General features: G+C 32.5%; 1 long non-coding RNA gene across 1 annotated transcript; it reads left to right on the top strand.

Moving 5' to 3' along the window:
* Positions 1–1,164: 1,164 nt before the first annotated feature.
* Positions 1,165–14,664, top strand: LOC127721606 (uncharacterized). Its single transcript, XR_007991339.1, has 5 exons — positions 1,165–1,247; positions 3,213–3,284; positions 7,646–7,778; positions 13,450–13,571; positions 14,573–14,664. It is a non-coding gene; the product is annotated as an uncharacterized LOC127721606 (long non-coding RNA).
* Positions 14,665–20,971: the final 6,307 nt, after the last annotated feature.

Consider the following 20,971-nt stretch of genomic DNA (forward strand, 5'->3'; position numbering starts at 1 on the left):
TACTGTAGAAATTATACTATCATCACCAGATTGTAGCGTTATCTTATTCATGTTAATAAGTTATATATAGATCTTGATCCCAGTATTGCGGTTTAGTGATAGAGATATACTCTTTACTCAAAGACTTTGCAGGGTTATTGCAAATGTAAAAACGAATTCTATGAGTACAAAAACAAGTAAGCTTTTAAGAACGCACAATTGATACCCTTCGGAATACCGACCACTGACTGTAAATATATATCGATCCACCAAGCCCAACAAAATGTTGTCGATAAAAATTCTAGCATTTTGATAATGTTATCTTCTTCGATGTTCTTTTTGTTAAAATCAGAGTGGATCTATTCATCATGACTGTTAAGTTATTTCAAACTTTAGAATGGCAACGATACTGATAAAAGATAAAACAATATATATGCAAACAACCACTCTGCCTCGATTAGACTGCGAATTGATACAACCCGAACAGCCAAACGGTAGCACCAATATGACAGGGTTGTTCTGCCGGAAAAAAAAATTCACAAAATTTCTGTATGCCACCTTGTTTTTACCGAATAAAGAATGTTAGTACTTTAGATTTTAAAAATATTTTGACTATATTTATAAGGATTTGTTTTCGTTTCATTTTGTTCTTATATTTTTAATGCCCCACCTACAATAGTAGAGGGGCATTATGTTTTCGGTCTGTGCGTCCATGCGTTCGTTCGTTCGTTCGTCAAAGTAGTTTTTGATGAAGTTTAACTTGAAACTTAGTACACATGTTCCCTATGATATGATCTTTGTAATTTTAATGCCAAATTAGAGTTTTGATCCCAATTTCACGGTCACTGAACATAGAAAATGATAATGCGATTGGGGCATCCGTGTACTATAGACACATTCCTGTTTTATCTTTTATCAATATCGTTGCACAAATCTTCAGTCTTTTCTATATCTAAAAGGCCTCGACTGATGACGAAAACAGACATCATTTTTTTGGATGTATCTTTACTTGATTAACCAACATTTAGTGTGAGTTTGAATATATGATATTGTCCAGTTAATAGAGAGTAATTACCAAATTTTCAACAACAAACAAAAACAAAACCACAAAATAACATTTACTACAAATGTTATGCATTGATACCATGGATAAATATTTTTCTTTTCTAGAGTTTGTACCACCAACAGGTTCAAACCTTTGCTACAAGTGCCACTTAAGTGGCAGACCTGACAGTTGTCACCAGTTAACGTTATGTGATCAGACTTCAGTAAGTCATGCGATTTATTCATTTTAGTCGAGTTATTCATAACGGATTAAATTACTAGTCCTAAATTGGCATGTATAATACACGTTGAAAATAATATAATAAAGCATTTGACTTATAGCCCATTGTTCAAATCCCTGCTTTTTCTACTCTGAGTCTACGAAAAGCACGGTGACTTCATTCTGTCTATTTTGTGAAAATGTTTAATATCAATGGCGTAATACAGTCGACAGTTTTAGATATCTTCGTTGAAAATTTCACAACTGAATTAACTATAAAAACTTACGACAAATCAAGGTGTTCGTTATAAAAATATAAAAAATCATATTTTTATATTTGTTTTTGAAAGTAAATTTTGTATTGTCCTGTCTGAATTTTCAAAAGGTGTTTTTTATAGAAAATTTTGATAAAACCATATATGAATATATGGAAGAGTAATAAAGGTCGAATTTAAAAAAGAACTACATAGATTAATTGATTGATTTTTAATTGCTTTACGTCAAATGAAAAATATTTCCTGCATGTACTGGATGAGAACAATTTAACAATTAGTACAAAGGAAGGCAGGTAATTTGGATGCCACTGAATAATTAGGGTTTATTGGCTAGGGGCAAAAATTAGGCCTCGCAAAAGGCCACATAATGACCCCTCAAATAGTTGTCGCACGGTTGGTACGTAGCGGAGAGAGTGACACTCTATATACACGTGATTTTAGATGCTAAGTCTCTATTCTACATTGAGGAGGCTGCAAATTGATATAACCAGTACAGCCAAACGGAAGCCACAATTTGAATAAAGCATACTTAAAAACATAAAAATGCCAGAGAAAAAAAATTATATATTTATCGTTCGCAAATTTTTGTTCTTCCCTCAGCGGCATTCGAACCCTTGCTTCTGTGACATCGTAATAACTCCGCCACCACTGTGTCCCTCGCCTTAGACCACTCGACCACCTAAGCTACATAAAATTATAGCTTTCGCTGGCCGAGTAATGCATTTCTTTGTCGGCTTTATCTAGGGCTGTAACACAGTACATGATGTATGATGGCAATAAGAATGGAATATCTTTCTGATCAGCTATGTTTTGTCCGTCGTAAAGGATGATAATGTAATTACCATGCCGTCACATCAAATTTTATTTTTTTAATTTTTATTATAATATATATATACGTCTAAACATCCGACAACTTTATGACAGACGTTCTCCATCGGATAACCCGTGGTTATACAGAGCTTACACCATATATATAACTCGTCTCAAATTCAGCCCAACAATGTTAGACCTGTAAATTTGTGTTCGCAAATTTTGTTCTTCCCTCAGCGGGATTCCAACCCTTGCTTCTATGACTCCGCCTGCACTGTGTCCCTAGACCACTCGAAATATACAGACGCTGTTAGTTTCGAGATTTAAATACAAGATTATTGGTATCATTACTTGATTGAGTGATTATTGCTTGCTTAACATATCAGATAACATATCTCTCGACGGTAATTTCAAAATCTATTTATCGGAATTTACTAGTTAGTTTTTTAGGATATTTTATTTTTCTTTTGGTTTCAGTTGCAATCTGTCCTAAAAAACAAACAAGTACAATCCGATAAATGGATTATGGGATATTCATCACATTTATACTGAAAACATATCAACTGTAAGACAAAGAAAACTCTTTAAATCCTTAGATATTTATGAACTATCGTAAATGGGACGGAGTAACAATACTTGAATATATAATTCTATTTAATGTTACATAAACTGCATTTTAACATGACAACAGAATGAATCTTTTAAAAATAGACGCAAACAAAATCAAAAAGTAACTCACAATCAAATGAACATAAGTGTACATTGTTGTACATTGAGTTGTTCAGAAGAAGTTCAAAAACTGAAAAAAAAATTGTATTAAAAAAAAAAATAAGAGACTTAAATTTTACCTTAACAAGTGTTTCTTCTTCCGGTTTTTGTTTTAGGTCTGTTCGCTTCAACAAGTAACTAATATTCTTGGGCATACTCGATGGGAACATGGTTGTGTTAAGAAAGCGGTATGTACACATATGTTAATGCAATTATTTACGAGTCGGTGTCGGGTTCCTTATTTGGAAAAAAAATTGGAATTAACATTTCAAGTTCAAAAATTATTTTAACGAAAACGTAAGGTTCAAAATCCCTGGCACAACGCCTTATGTTTTTTTCTTCTTTTTACACTTTATTTAAATCCCAAATGTGTGAACTTTTGTAAAGTAAACAAGCCTTTCAGACATTGTTTGAATCTTTCTCAAAATAGTATTGACAATATTTCGAAATTAATACAATATCTGATCCTGTCATTTGGAGCAAGCACAATGAATAAAACTACTCGCTTTTGTTATAAAATTACATATCAGTCTACATCATTTTTCGCAACGAGCATCACAATTGCAACTGGTAAAATAGGCACAGGTTACCTCTGCTTACCCTTCTGCAGAACATGATTCAATCTTCGTTTCATTTTTACCTTTATTGGGCAAAAGATTTTGTTTTAGCTCGTTTGTATTCACATCAACCTGAAACTTATTACATTTGTTTATTACAAAGTGAAATGATAAATATATATACCAAATTATAGTTTTGATCCATATTTCAATTCAGTTCAGTTAGGTTTTGCTTCAGGTAGGTCAAGGTTTTGGTTTAAAATAGTTTGTGGTCACACGAACTTGAAACTTAGTACACATGTTCATTATGAGATGAACTGCTTAATAAATATGCCAAAATTAGGGTTTTTATCAAGATTTCACGGTTCACTGAACATGGAAATGTAATAGCGCGAGCAGGCATGGTTTTCAATGGACACACATTCTTGTTGTTTTGGTGTTGTATTTTTACTTTTCTTTTTTTTTTGCTTTTTGTTTGGTGTATTTTTTAAGGTAGGGTGTTAGTGTTGCTCAATCTTAGGTTTCCTGTTTTAAGTTTTGTGGATTGTTGGTTGTCTATTTGTCGCGTTGAGGGTATATAATAATGGAGAGGTCGTCCATATATGCGTCTGTCCGTTCGGTCTTGTAAGATTTCATTTTTTGATTTTTGGTGTTTTAACGCCACTTTTAAGCACCGCTTTTGGGCTATTTCGTGGCGGCCAGTTTTTATTGGTGGAGGAAGCCGGAGTGCCCGGAGAAAACCACCGACCTTCGATAGCGGTCTTGTAAGAAAATTAGTGCCTATTAATATTTTTTTTAAAATCTATGCCCTAGAAATAAGAATTATATAAAAAAAAAAAATGCATAATAGGCTGTCTGAAAATTTACATTTTTAGCTCACCTGGCCCTATGGGCCAAGTGAGCTTTTCTCATCACTTGGCGTCCGTCGTCGTCGTCGTCTGTTTTCGTTGTCCGTTAACTTTTACAAAATTCTTCTCCTCTGAAACTACTAGGCCAAATTTAACCAAACTCGACCAGAGTCATCATTGGGGTATCTAGTTTAAAAAAAGTGTCCGACGACCCCGCTTATTAAACAATATGGCCGCCATGGCTTAAAAAAGAACATAGGGGTAAAATGCAGTTTTTGGCTTTTATCTCTGAAACTAAAGCATTAAGAGCAAATCTGACGTGATATAAACATGTTCATCAGGTCTAGATCTATCTGCCCCGACATTTTCAGACAAATCAGACAACCTGTTGTTGAGTTGCTGCCCCTGAATTAGTAGTTTTAAGGAGATTTTGCAGTGTTAGGTTATTATCTTGAATATTATTATAAATAGAGATAAACTGTAAACAGTAATAATGTTCAGCAAAGTAAAATCTACAAATAAGTCAACATGACCAAAATGGTCAATTGACCCCTTAAGGAGTTATTGCCCTTTATAGTCAATTTTTAACAATTTTTTGTAAATTTTTGTAATCTTTCACAAAAATCTTCTCCTCTGAAACTACTGAGACAAATTTAACCAAACTTGGCCACAATCATCATTATGGTATTTAGTTAAAAAATTGTGTCCGATGACCCCGCTTGCCAACCAACATGGCCGACATGGCTAAAAAAAGAACATAGGGGTAAAATGCAGATTTTGGCTTATATCTCTGAAATTAAAGCATTTAGAGCAAATCTGACTGAAATAAAAATGACCATGAGGTTAAGATCTATCTGCCCTGAAATTGTCAGACAAATCAGACAACCTGTAGTTGGGTTGCTGCCCCTGAAACGGAAATTTAAGGAAATTTTGCAGTTTTTGGTTATTATCTTGAATATTATTATAAATAGAGATAAACTGTAAACAGCAATAATGTTCAGCAAAGTAAGATCTACAAATAATTTAACATGACCAAAATGGTCAATTGACCCCTTAAGGAGTTATTGCCCTTTATATTCAATTTTTAACAATTTTTTGTAATTTTTTGTAATCTTTTACAAAAATCTTCTCCTCTGAAACTACTGAGACAAATTTAACCAAACTTGGCCACAATCATCATTAGGGTATCTTGTTTAAAAAATGTGTCCGATGAAACCGCTTACCAACAAACATGGCAGACATGGCTAAAAATAGAACATAGGGATAAAATGCAAGTTTTGTCTATTATTTTTTTGAACCGTTACAAATAGAGAAAATCTGAAAGGAGCAAAAATGTTCAGAATAATGAGCTCTACCAATTATCCATATAAGTCAAAACTATTAGACAAATTCTTATAGGAGTTATTCCCATAAATGACAAATTTTACCATTTTTTTTCATTTATGCCTATTATCATGAAAACAATGATATTTAGAGAGAAACATTTTTTTTTCTGTTATGCCTTATATGATTAAAATTATAATAGATAAACACTTTAAATCACAAAAAATGATCAGCAAGGCAAGATCTATTAAAAAGTCAAATTTTGCCGATATAGTTAATAGAGTGTCACTCTTCATAGGAGTGATTGCCCTTAAAGTAGGATTTTTTTTACCTTCTTTTGTGTTTTGAGCAAAAAACTAAAGAAGATAGAGAGAAACTAAACAGACTAAAAGATCAGTTATACAAGATCAACAAAATAGATACTTGTGATGAAGTCTATTCTCGTTTACAATGTTGGAGAGTGTCCTTTGTTTGATATGCACATAGACCAAGGTGAGCGACACATGCTCTTTAGAGCCTCTAGTTTGTAAGATTTTATCAAAATCTGTTTCTCAGCCAAATTCGAAAATCATGTAATGCATGTACTGATTTTTTTGTCATGGATGGATACCACATATATTTTGTTTTCTATTAGATGATGTTTGATGGGCGAGCAGCCCAAACATGCTATATTGAGAGGAGGACATAATTAATGGATGATATCAATGAACATTAAGGATGTTCGCTCCTCTCGTTTTTGAATTTTTGTCAGATATTCGGAATCCTCTAGTTTTATCCATGTAGAGCTATTAAAAAATTTTGACTGCAAACCCCTACTTTTCTTTCCAGAATTTGATTACATATAGTTTAAAATGTTATCTTTGAAAATCTTATAAAATCCTGGTTATTTTTTCGTTGTTTTTGAAAGAAAAACGGTGCCAATTTTATATATATGAAAAGTCTAGAGAGAATCATTTCCCGCCAAATTTTAAATGACTTATATCTCGAAAACAAGCACACGTACCCTTCATTTTTTTCTGCTTTTTTAGTTTCTTTATTTATATACTATCAATTTATAACAGTCTTTTAAAAAGCTTGTTATTTTGAAACAGAGTAGCGAACATCCTTAAACGAAAAATATAGGATACGGACACAAAAGGGGTGACGTTTAACTGCCACAAAACATATATGTATAGTTGGATATAATCCATAATACTATCCCGAGCATCGGCTACAACAATAAGCCTACAACTAACGAATAAATAAAAATGGAAGGTTTTTCGTCCTAGGATATCTGATCTCCTCCTAACATAGGAAAATCACTGGAGGACGGTTTCGTTTTCTATACAGAGCCTCTGCAAGGGTTTCGTGTCCTTTAGATTCCATTTCTTCTCTCGGGACAATAGACGTATACCTTATTCTAAAAATCATGAACTATTTTCAAAATATTGTCATTTGTGCGATTTACCCTCAGCAGGAATGTTTTCGATGTCAGTATAGTTTCTATCGTTTCCCTTTATCTCTTAAGTTGGAATGTCAATGGTTTTAGCATTTTAGTAAATAAACGCTTCCAAAATATGGTAATCATGTGCTTATCTGACAAAAATGTAATTGTATAGGTATTGTGTTGTTGGTTTGCTATGCTATTAGCGTATCATACTTTTTAACCAACACTCTTCTGAAAATGCAAAGATGGTAATATTCAATATTGTACCATTTGCTTATACAACAAACTATTTGGAACAGAACAATGACTCACAATCGCTTAGTTTGTTAACGTCAGTGTTAAATATTCAAATGTATGTTTCTGTGCTTTATATAAAGGGCTATTTCCATTTTCAGCTTTGCAGTAGTATATCTCAGCATGGAGGTTGTTCTTACTGTTGTGACTCTCAACTGTGTAATAACAACTGTTCCATAACACATTCGGTAATCACTTCACCAACTATAGCTTCGACCACTACAACAGGACAACGTAAGTATGTGAGTTCGAGCCGTCATTTTTCTTAAAAATAACGATGACAAACGTTCAGATATATTGATGATGTTCTTTCCGTTTACAATCCAAACTTTTCTGATTGGGTTCCATTAATATATCCCCCAGAACTAGAAATTAGACACGGCTTCCTCCGCCTCATTTTTAGACTTATACCTCGAATTTGACATACATGATCATCTCAGTTCCAGAATCTATGACAAACGAGACGATTTAATTTTTGAAATTATCAATTTCCCCAACTTTAGTAGCAATATATTAACTTCACCTGCATATGGGATATACATTTCCCAACTAATTGGGTATTCAAGAGCTTGCAGCTGCTACTCAGACTTTGTAAAACGTCACCTGTGTCTGAGCAGAAAGTTGATGAACCAGGGGTATGTCAAAGAACGTCTCGTCCTTTTTCTAAAAAAGTTCATCGGAAGGTACCAAGACCTTGTTGATAAATATTCCGTATCAACTTCACATATAATACAGGATGGTCTTGAAGTATAGATTCTGGGTACTGACGTTATTTATCATCTTAATAACGTGTTATAGTATTCTTTTATTTGTCTTTTTGAATATTACTTTTATTGTTTAGTCTATTTTTGGTGAAATCCATTTGACGTGGCTCGGTACTTATACATCCCGTCATTGTGTTATTGTGCTATGGTAAATTTTTGTATTCTTGTCTTTCATTTGTGTTTGTGTGCTTTGTCTATATACCTTTTTGTGTTTCTTTGTTACATATTTGTTTGTTTTTAGTGATTAAGATTATAGCAAAATGTTGACTGTTGTACCTCTTATTTGATATTTTTACCTATTATGTCTGTTTGTTTTGTTCACACATCGTTGTCAATATAATGGAATTTTATTCGACTGTCATACAAGTGAGAGGTTTAGCTAGCTATAAAACCAGGTTTAATCCACTATTTTTTCATAAGAAAATGCCTGTACCAAGTCGGGAATTATACAATTGTTATCCATTCGTTTGATGTGTTTGAGCTTTTGATTTTGCCATTTGATTAGGGACTTTCTGTTTTGAATTTTCCTCGGAGTTCGGTGTTTTTGTGATTTTACTTTTTGTAACGTCAAAAGATTCCTGTATGTTAAAAATGATTCGTTCAATCGCCGGAGCTTGGCCTACCACTACAATGTTATGTGTAAAAAGATATATATGAACACAAATATCGTAAGTTGTTCATTTACATAATGAATATACATATTACAAACATATAAAGATGACTTAGTTGCAGTTTTCCGTTTAGTCTGACATACTTGAAGTACATAGTAAAAGGAGAAAATTTTCACAAATATTGTTATATTATAAACTTCGATTGCAAAAATCGTCCTGCATTTTAAAAATAAATGTTCTTGAAAGTGCACAAGCTTTACAGTAGAGTAACTTATTGCATGTACAAAATAAACCAAAACTTTCCATTCTTTCTAAGTTCAGATTAGCGTGACGGTTAATGTATGCATAGCAAGAGAGGCATGTCTACTTGACTCACCCGGTCTCACTCAATTGAGGTTCCTGCAGCTTTTGCTCATCTTTATTTATATATTAAAAAATGAATTAACCAATTGTGAACGTCGATATAGTATTATTGTTCCCTCTTCAAAGCTGAAATCGCTTAACCATAATATCTTGCTATTTTGAATATATTTTCCAAAGTATTGTTTGCAATCTAATAATTGATATTCAATATCAATAGTTTAAATTTGACATTATCTTCTGACTGGCTGCATTTGGCAATTATCCGGCTTTTTAAAATTCATACAGCTAAAAATCCGTCAAAGCAAGCTCTGTAAGACTCTGGTATTTTAATTTTACCGTTGTAAGGAGAATTTTTTATATAATCTAAGATAAACTTCAACCGAAAAGGCAGTTTAAGGATCTAATTTATACAATATCTATTTCAGTTTAGTAGGTTAATTTTTTGTTTGCTAAAATAAATGGTAGGTGACAAATAACTCATGCATTTCAGAACTAAAACTAGTTAACTTTTTCTGAAAAATTTGAAATAAAGTGTTTTTATATGTTCTATCGAAATATACATGATATACAAAGAAAGATACCTAATTGACTTACTTTGCAAGATATTTCAATTTGAAACGTATGTTTCATGTAAAAACGCAAATTTGAATTTTTCCTTAAAAAATAACATAACTTTATACCAGAAAGAGATATTTCACCATTCTTTTGTTCGACTGCGTGATCAGCTTTACACTTAGGTAATGATTTGCAATGGTATTTTTAAATACAATTTCAAAACAACTTCATGAAATATGCTTAAGAAAGAACTGCGACTTTAGGTTAGATATGCGATGAACGTAACAAAAATACTATATATATATATCATGTTGGGGAGTGGTTTTATAAATGTTTAAGGGTTTGCAACTGCTAAACTTCACATTTTTGAAAATCAGTCAGTCGTACTTAATTATGTCAGACGTGTAATGTTTTAACCGTTTTATTAAAACATGATATTGATAATTGGACATCAATGAATTGTGTTATAACTGAAATTCAATCGTGCAATCTCGGGTGCAACAATTCCTAAGAAGGTATTAAACACCATGCATACCTCATATCTTGTAATAATATATATAGAATGTTTCCAACAAATAGAAGATACTTATGTTTGCTTCGCATCACGTGCCGAAGCTAATAGTTACAATCGATGCATACGCCATCTTGAAACTATTACTGAACAAAAGTTAGTTATTATTGGTTGCTTATTCGTGTGGCTAAGATTTTATTGGCTTGGATGATTTCTTAAATTAGGACCACGTCAGGTAGAGAAGAAAAATCTATATATGGCCGGTCTTACAGTAAGGGTATTTGAGACCTATTTGATGAATAAGTATTTTTGGATAAGCGCTGAAAGTCAAAATTGATATATTGATCATTACGCATGTCATTATTTCATTTGTTTTAACCAGTAATACACGGTTAGTCTATTTACATTATTTCGTATTGGCTATGTGTATGTTGTTTATACCATATTATCAGTCTTTTTATATAATACACGAAAATGATGCTAATGTTCACTGATGTGTTTATTCGATGCTGATTGGTATGTAATTATTAGATATGTATTTGTTAAAAAAGAGGGGCGAAAGATACCAGAGGGACATTTAAACTCATAAATCAAAAATAAACTGACAAAGCCATGGCTAAAATAGAAAAAGACAAACAGACTAACAATAGTACACAAAACACAACATAGAAAACTAAAGACTAAGCAACACGAACCTCACCAAAAACTGGGGGTGATCTCAGGTGCTCCGGAAGGGTAAGCAGTGATTTGTTAAACTTATCACATTATACAAGTTAGAAAGTGTAGGTCTAAAACAGCACTTTAAATAATCAAAACAAAAAAACAACAAACCACACACCAGTATATAGCATCAACGTTAAGTTGATTCCCTCGTAACATGGTTAATTTAAAGCATATATATATTGGTAACTCTCGATGTGTATTTCATGTGATTATAAAGTCGACAGTACCAATCTACTTGTACCTGACAGAAATAATTTAATTCATTAGAGAGAGTTAAAATATCCAGTCAGAATTAACGGTATCGCGTACCAATCTAATCAAGAGGATCCTTTGTCTAAAGAATAGTTTGTTAGAGTAACTTTTTAATGTTAAATTATCCTCTCACCTGTACTTATTCGTGATCCTTTTAACAGGGCCTTTACCATGTTTTTGTATCATTTTATTAATAAAAATGTAATTCAAACTAAAATAAAAGTATATGAAAATGATATAAATAAGGAAAATAATAAATACTTCTGAAAAGAAATGCGAACTATCGTTTTATCTACAAAATACAGATAATACAAAAACTAAAGCTGACGTTTATTTGTGATACTTGAGGCACTCTATACCTTTTTGAAAAATGTTAAACTTGTAAAGCCTTTAATTTGTTATGACTTGACCTGCAATATGAGTGAGACGGCCATGAAACCAACGATGCTATTAAAGTAGTCAATAACATTTTCGTGTATATAAAGAACCGAAGACTACGAAGATTGTTCTTGTTAAATCATCATCCAATGTACAATAATTACTAAAATAATTTTATGTAATACGTCTTATAATAATATATAAAAATAACAATTTGTTAATTGATTGATTTATTCATTTGTCGATTGTGTATAAAAAAAGTGCATTAACAAAAATACCAAACCCCAACGAAAATTCAAAACGGAAAGTCCCTTATCAAATGGCAAAATCAAAAGCTCAAATAGATCAAACGAATGGAAAACGACTATCATTTTTCTGACTTGGTACAGGCATTTCCTTATGTAGAAAATGTTGGACTAAACCTGGTTTAATAGCGTGTTAAACTTCTCACTTCTCACTTAAATGACGGTTGCATACCTGTCAAACTGTCATACCATGTAATACACTGTGTGTTTAGCTTAAGTTGGCATCAGCGAGTTACGTAATGACATTATAAATAGGGGGTGATCTCAGGTGCTAAAAGACTAATTATATTTTTTTAGTTCTGTATCATCCTTAATTAATATTGTCTATATTGACAACGCCATGACAAAAAAAAAGATCAAAAGACAAACAACAGTATACGAAATACAACATACATATAGAAAAATAAAAACGGAGCAACACGAATCAAAAAAAAATATACCCGTGGGGTGATCTCAGGTGCCCCGGAAACATATGTTTTAATTGTTTTTGATGGTATATTCTTACTATTACGGAATCACGACCATTCCGAACAAAATTCTTAAATGCTTAAGATGTTCTTGAAATATGCAATATTTGAAATTACGATTGATGGCTTGTGTCCTTTGCCAAAATACTCGTTATCTTTTTTCAAAAATAGAATAATTGAGAAATAGTCGCATATACATATAACTACTGAATCTAGTGTGATAAGATATTTTTCTTCTCGAAACACTTAATTTTCAGTATTTTAAACGCTAGGTAACCGAGCGTTCTAAACATTTAAAAGGTAACTGCGGTGAGTAGAGAAATACCATATCACACGGGATACGGTGGTGATATACAGATTCTACAACAACATCGAGTGTGATACAATTATTCTCCAGTCAATGCAGTTAAACTTTCAAATTCAAAACGCAAAGCCTGCCAAGACGATATTTAGGATACCATCTTTCTTTTGAAAGAATGTAAAAAAAGTACGTGACCATGTTCCTTCTAAGAGACATAAACAGGCATAGTCGTCATGTTCGTTAACGCCAAACAAAGGAAACAAGGGGGAATTAAGAAATATGACGTCATAATTACATTAACGAAAATCTGAGATCAACCTAGCGCTTCGTTAATTATCAACAAATAATCAACCTATCGAGAAAAGTCTCGAATAAAAATTTGAGAAATATTTTTTCACTGATGTTGGTTTGATAATATCTAGGCAAGTTTATCTCTTTTTTCAATTATTTAGAAAGATATTATGTTCCTGAAGTCAGGAAATATAAGACATGGTCGCATAGTTTGTTGTGACGTCATAATAGTGAAATCATAGGAACGTATACATATATTGCGTAATCAATTGTGAAAAAAGTACTATAGAGTTCGTTGAGTGCAAAAATCAACTAGGAATTAGAGAAATCAATTTTATTGTTATTGATTATAATATTTTCACGTGTTTGTTTCTTATTTTTCAGAGACCGCCCCAAGCGTTCAACACTTTATTCAGCATCCAACCAATATCAGATATGGTGATACAGTTACAATCCAATGCGTTGTCACAGGAAATCCTAAGCCATCAATAGATTTCTTATATAAGGTAAATACTTTTGTCTTTCATCTCAATTACACATAAAAATCGTATAATGTATTTAACAGTGGATATTTGAATAATGATTTGAAAAATGTTATTTTTATTTTTGAGGGGGGAGGGGTGCAGAAAAGGAGACAAAACATATCCCGTTCAAACACGAGTTTCAAAATGACAATTTTCCATTAATTTCAAATTAATTGATGACCTTCATGATTTGATAATTTTTTTGTCATACTGCTGTCCCATTCATAAAACATTATTCATATTATACTCATGTGCATCAAATTCGTGTATTTGAACCAATATGCCCTTAGTTATTTGGTACATGTACATATACATTGTATGTGTTGATTTGATAATACTGTGTATTAGTCAAACATCTATGTACATTCTAGTTCAAATTGAATATCAACATGTTTCCTTAAAAGTGCAATATCAAATGGTATGAGCCTGGTATCGTTAATGATTTTTTATACGTGAATGAATAGACATTAAGGATAAAAGAGACCTCAAAATAGCTTCCAAAAAATTATCAGACAATTACATTTTCTACTGAGTAAAGAAAAACGTGCCATTGAAAATCATGTTTTTTGTAATAAGTATTATATAAACATGTTATACTTATTGGAGATGCATCTAAAATATAGATAAAGAGACTCTGTGTTATTTTCTTTTAAAGACCACTCATTACAAGTTACAGGATACATTCATACGCACTCTTCGAGCAATTTTCAAAGCTTTCGATATTTAGTTTCCAATAGCTATTAAAGACACATTTAAACACAAATTGCACTGAAAAAGATAAATATCCAACAAAGAGAAAACCTTCGGATAATTATCATTTGTTTTCGGCCAACTCTGATCACAGTTTGATGGTTATGATGATATTTGATTGTATTTTAATCCATATATGAGACTTAATGATCAGGTTAATATCTAAGTTTAAGGTATTAAATTCTCTTGACTACTATTTTAACATGTAGTAAATTTATATAATATATCTGCAGGGTAGAAGATTGAGCTCAAACGCGGTAGTAGATCAGACTGTTCTTACAATAACGAACTTTTTACCTCATGAAGACGGCGATTACAGATGTGTTGCCACAAACTCATTGGGTGATGATCATAAAGATTTCCACTTACAGGGACATTATATTCTTTAATTGGTTGTTTTAAAATAAATGAAATGATATGAGATAACCTTTGTAAAATAGTTCGAATTCTTAGCTTAACGTTATCGACTCAATTCATAATTGGTGATCACTACAAGACGCCAAAACAAATGCACCAATGTACATAACAACACATGTATACATAATAATAGTCAAATGAATATTTCGTGTAAACTGTCTAGGAGTTAAAAGCAAGTAACAACTGACAATCAATCAGACTCTACACTCGGAGCACTTGTGAATTGTCATATATAAAATGTCATCAAATAAAGGCTTGAACTTTACCGTTCACGTGTTGTTTTTTTTTTGCATATACTAAATAAGAAGGCAATATAATCACACTCGTAATCATGCTGTCAAATACATCTAAAAGAAAAAATAAGCATTTGATGTAAATAGGTGACTTAGAATATTAAGAAATTGTGTGGGTTTTTTTTCTACTCTATCTCTCTCTAGCCAATTTCGGAGTATTTAGAGCAATCTTAGACGGATTTAAATCCAATAATGTAATTACTCTTTATTTCAATGTTAAACAGTTCTTTAATTCAAATTGTACAACAATTCACTCATTCCAAAGGACAAGGAGTGAGCGTAGCTAATATTATATACTTAAAAATAAGAAGATGTGGTATGAGTGCCAATGAGACAACTATCCACCCAAGTCACAATGTGTAAAAAGTAAACAATTATTACAGGTCAAAGAACGGCCTTCAACACGGATCCTTGGCTCACACCGAACAGCTAGCTATAAAGTGCACCAAAATGACTAGTGTAAAACAACTCAAACAGGAGAATTAAGGGTCTAATCTATATAAAAAACGAGAAACACTTATGAACCACACCCACAAACGACAACCACTGAACAACAGGCGCCTGACTTAGGACAGGTGCATAAAAATGCAGCGGGTTTTAACAGGCGCCAACCTTCACCCTAACCTTAAACAGTGGTATAACATTACAACATAAAGAGACACACAATAAAATATCAATTGAAATGGCTGAACTCGATCAAAAAGACAATAAAAAAAACAAGTAAATATAGACTGAACGAATAAGTTTGATCTATGACACAATATATATAAAAAAGATTTTTTAATGTCAAAAAGACAACTTTAACCTAGGACAAAATGGCGTTAAGTAAAGTAACGTACACAGGTAAATTTAAATATAATAATTTTGGTGTTAGGAATACATTTTGTATACTTACATCCTGTTATTTGATGCTGTCATCAGGATAACTCTCATAAGGTTTCCTTGAATATTTTTTATTTATAATGATCTGCAAAAGTTTCTTATCTGCATCCGACTTCATCTGATTGGCTGCATCCGATGTCACCTGATTGGATGTATCCGATGTCACCTGGTTGGATGCATCCGGAATATTTACAGAAAATCAAAATCCAAACAATATACAATATGCAAACAATTACTATATGTACTAACAGCTTACATAATATCAAGGTTCTTGTTTAAACTCTAGCTTTACTGTTAGAGAAGTAAGCTGCACAATATGTCCTGCAGTTTGCATTTCATCCAGATGCGACAAGGTTCAACTTCTTGTCATTCGTGGAATATTTAACGAAAATCGAAATCATGATTATAACCACATCTTTTTCAATATTTTTACTGCTACCCTGCTTTAACCAAAGCTCTAACTTAAAATCTGTTGGAGGAGTAAGCTGAACAAAACTTGGATCCTAAGTGGGGCGAACGGGAGAACAGATAGACATCAGCGGTATATGAATATGACCACACAACATTTGTCGCAGCTGCCCTAAAAAAAACAATTCATTTACAGGAAAGACGTGTCCATCAAAAAGGTCATGTTAACTGTGACTTTATAACAGAATAATAATACTCAGCTGATATCAATGTACCATACTGAAACTTCAATGCCATCCTTAGCTAATATCACCAGTAAACGAATTTTAGTCTTGCACGGTGACTTTGAACATCATCTGAAAAGTCTGCAGCTAAACATGTTTAGTCTTGCTAAGAGTTTTTAAGTTTAATTTCATATATTTTCTTGCTGTGAATTCAGCTGAAAAAATGTTTAGACATGTTGATGGCAGTCAATCCAGTACTGTTCTATACCTTTTCAGACAATTCAGTATGTTGTTGTTTCTTACAGGTAAATGAAAGCTTCTGAAAAATCCGAACATAAACTTAACAGATCTGGATTTAGTGCAAGCGATTTGTTTTATGAGTACTTGACTTTAAGCAGTGGATCAGTCTGAAAATTAACTGAAAGACTAAACATAACTTAATGATTTATTGTTCCTTCTTTTTGGAGATGTTCAGATCAAAATGACCGTTTCACTTCACATTGGTTGACAAGTCTATCTTGCCGTGTTATCACGGTTAGGGTATCATACCTTGGAGGTATTTAACCTTCGTATTGTTCTAAATATGAGCCAGCCAGTCTTTTCAAATAATGTGATGTTTTATGAGAGGCGAAGGATACCATAGGGACATTTAAACTCATAAGTCGAAAATAAACTGACAACGCCATGGCTAAAAAAGAAAAAGACAAATAGACAAACAACTATACACAAAACACAACATAGAAAACCAAAGACTGAGCAACACAAACCCCACAAAAAACTGGTGGTGGTGGTGGTGGTGGGGGGGGGGGGGGGATCTCATGTGCTCCGGGAGGGTAAGCAGATCCTACTCCACATAAGGCACCCGTTTTGTTGCTCATGTTAGTACAAACCCGGTGATAAGTCTAATTCGGGGAAAAGGAGATGTGATTGTAGTTACGACAATTGGAACATATCCCTTGAAACGGATATTCCATAACGGTCAACCAGCTCGTGATGGGGTCCGTAAAATTTACGAACGAACGATTTCAACTTCACCACCTGGAACTCTTGGTTTAATAGCTTCCTTGTGAGCAGCAACACTCTATCAAGGAAATCATAATAAGCATACTTTCAAAAACAGAATTTTGATAGATTGATGTCAATTCAGCATTGTATGAACTGAATTGTCATAAAAGGTTTGGTTTCGGTGCAGTGTCCATTCGAGAAGGGTTTAAAATTTCAAAACCCTCACATTATTCAGAATACGAATCGGCCAGTCTTTTATCGTAATGGCATAATAGTAATGTTTTTGTAATGCTATTAAACCATGCTATTGTTATTCTGACATCAACATGATCAATTTATCATGCTAAGTATCACATAGCAGTCAAATCATCCAAATGTGAAATTTAATCGTGTTGCATGTATCTAAGGGACAACACTTTCTAGAACGGTATTAAGCTGCAAACCCTGAGCAATATTTGTAACTCGCAGTTGTAATGATATAATGCTTAACACAAGTGATAGATACGGACAACTCAGCCTTTGCTATGACACAACAGGAAAATGAAACCGAACAGTATAAGTGAGCTGGTCATGACACCAGAGAGACTGTTAAAGTAATAAGTAACAATCATAATCATACATGTACATGTTTCGGAATTTAGTGTGACGTCCATTTTCACAGAAGTAGTACACATTTTTGTTTAGGGGCCAGTTGAAGCCCGCCTCAGGGTGCGTGATTTTCTCGCTGCGTTGCTGTTTTCTGCTTTTTGGTCGGGTTGTTGTCTCTTTGACACATATTCTCAATTTTACGTAACATGCTATGTGGTATGTTTTTGTTGGTCAGTTTTGAAGGCCGTATGTTAACCTATAGCTGTTAACTTATACATCATTTGGTCTCTTGTAGAAAGTAGTCTCCATGGCTATCATACCACATTTTCTTATTTTTACAAAGAGAAAGTTTAGTTTAATATCATCATCTGATGATACTATAATTCATATTAGAAATTACGCTTTTGCTAAGTATGTCCCTTTTAAATTCAAAATATGCAAGGAAAGTGAAGAAATATTTTCTCGTCCAGAACATACTATCTGTTATGTATATCTATATCAAATATTTACATGCATTTAATATAATGTTTAATTATATTGAGAATTGACGGGTGCCACATGTGAACCAGGATCTGCATTTCTTTACAGAGAAACTGAGATCACCTCTCTGATTTTGATGGGGTTCGTATAGTTCAGTCTTTTGTTTTCTATGTTTTGTTTTGTGTACTGTTGTTTGTGTTTACGTCGTTTTTCGATTTTTTCCAATAGCATTGTCAATTTTTTTCGACTTATGATTTTTAATATCCCTTTGGTATCGTTCGCCTCATTATTAAACAGATGTTTAACGCGTACGTGACTGAATTCTGTGTTTAGAGATTTGACCTTTGATATGACTTTCTATACAGTACAAAAATCTTTGAGAAATGCCTTTCGATGTCACACAAGTTACATTTTTATTTTGGTTTATTTTATAGAAATCATACGGTATTTCTTCTTTTCTAACATTTAAAATCCATTTACTGTAAAGTAGAAAGATTAATCTATTCAGAATTAAATCGAGTATATGTAAACGTTGTACGTTTTCTTTCTTCCTGTAACTTTGCGAGTTCCCTCCGTCGTTAATGAAAACCCTTCAATATATCAGACGAGGACAAGGTGTACAGATGATTGTTTAAGTATGTTATGGTATTATAGTCTCATCACCCTATATCATTAATCAACCAATTCCATGTGTAAAGGAACTGTATATCTGTCTTTACTAGATTAAGGTTATCAAAAGCAGAAGAACTTAAAACGGAAATAATTTGCTTGTATAACATGTTCGTATAAGATTAGGATGAACGGAGAAGGTATTAAAAGTCCACCTTTTTGACCCTTTCAATTTTAAGATCGAAAAGTATTATTAATCTACCAAATAACATGCAGATTTTCATGAGACGTTAGTCTAGCAAATATCAGTATTCATAGTTTTAAATTTTGTCTTATATATTCATGATATTGCATTAAGGCTTCAAACTTACAAAAATGTATTGTATTTGTCTCAAAACTGTTGAAACTGCAAAAGTAACCTCCATTTGAGGTTTTGTCATTAATATTTAGATACGACCAACAACTTTAAACAAAACGTTGTTAATGTGTGTCAAATATCTTTTGGAGTAAGGTCGTTGGTCATATCTATTTAGTCAAAACCATAACTGTGTTAAATATTACTTTATGCTATATAGTTTTAGTTTTAGTTTACCAATTAAATTTTTTTTAAATTTGAAAGCAGTATTTTAGTATTTCGGAATTTTCAGGGGTCAAATAATGGTTCATAAATATACTTCCTCCTTATAACTATATAAAAAAATGTCATATAAGCCTTTCCCGACATTTCAGAATCTAATTCAATCTGGGTAATATTTTCAAAAGCGTACACCAAAACGCCGCAACGCGGCGATTAGCTTAAACGTCCCAAACACTTGAAATTCAACCAATGTCGTGACGTTGTTTTCATTTAGGGATACAAATAATTAAATTACCCTTGGTCGTTTAGATTCTGAAACGTCGAACTGCTAAATAAATATATTTAAACTACTATGATGCAACATTGTAAAATGTGCATTCCTTTTTACAGCTTTTCCTGGTACTGATTACAACAGTTTGTACGTATGAATTCGCCATTTCTAAATCTAATGCATTATGGGTAATGTTTTCAAAAGCGTACAAAAACGTCCTCATCAAAGAGAGGCGACAGATACCATAGGGATCATATTCAAACTCATAAGTCGAAAACAAACTGACAATGCCATGGCAATAAACGAAAAACGACGATAAAACAAACAACATTATACATAACACAACATAAAAAACTATAAAAAAAGACTAAAAACTATAAATTCAAACTCTGACGTAATGTTATTTTTATTTTGGGGTACGAACGATAAAACTATACCTCACGGTTCTCTTGGTTCTAAAATGGCAAATTATAAACTATCAATTAATTTGATTGCGACATTTCTTACGACACCTTGAACATATATGTGTATTAACAGAGAGTACTGCGACACCTGGCAACTACTTATGTTTCGGAATGTGTTTTATTTAAGAGTGTTTGTCTTCGCCAAAAATAAGTTCTTGCTTCTAAGAATGACAATTTTTTTACATCCTCGTCCTTGGGTCTTTGTTAACTTGTTTGTATCATTGGCATTCATACCACATCTCCTTATATTTATATATCATATTATTGTTTTTTAATTCACAATTAAATTACGCATACTACTTCGGTATAAATCCAGAAAAAATGATTTTTCAGTATTACGTAATTGAATGGTAGCCTGTCAATTATATCTTTTAAAAATAATTGCATGCGGTAATTTATGAATTTTCAATATTC

Source organism: Mytilus californianus, unplaced genomic scaffold (assembly GCF_021869535.1).
Source record: "Mytilus californianus isolate M0D057914Y unplaced genomic scaffold, xbMytCali1.0.p SCAF_12, whole genome shotgun sequence".
Lineage (NCBI taxonomy): Eukaryota > Metazoa > Mollusca > Bivalvia > Mytilida > Mytilidae > Mytilus > Mytilus californianus.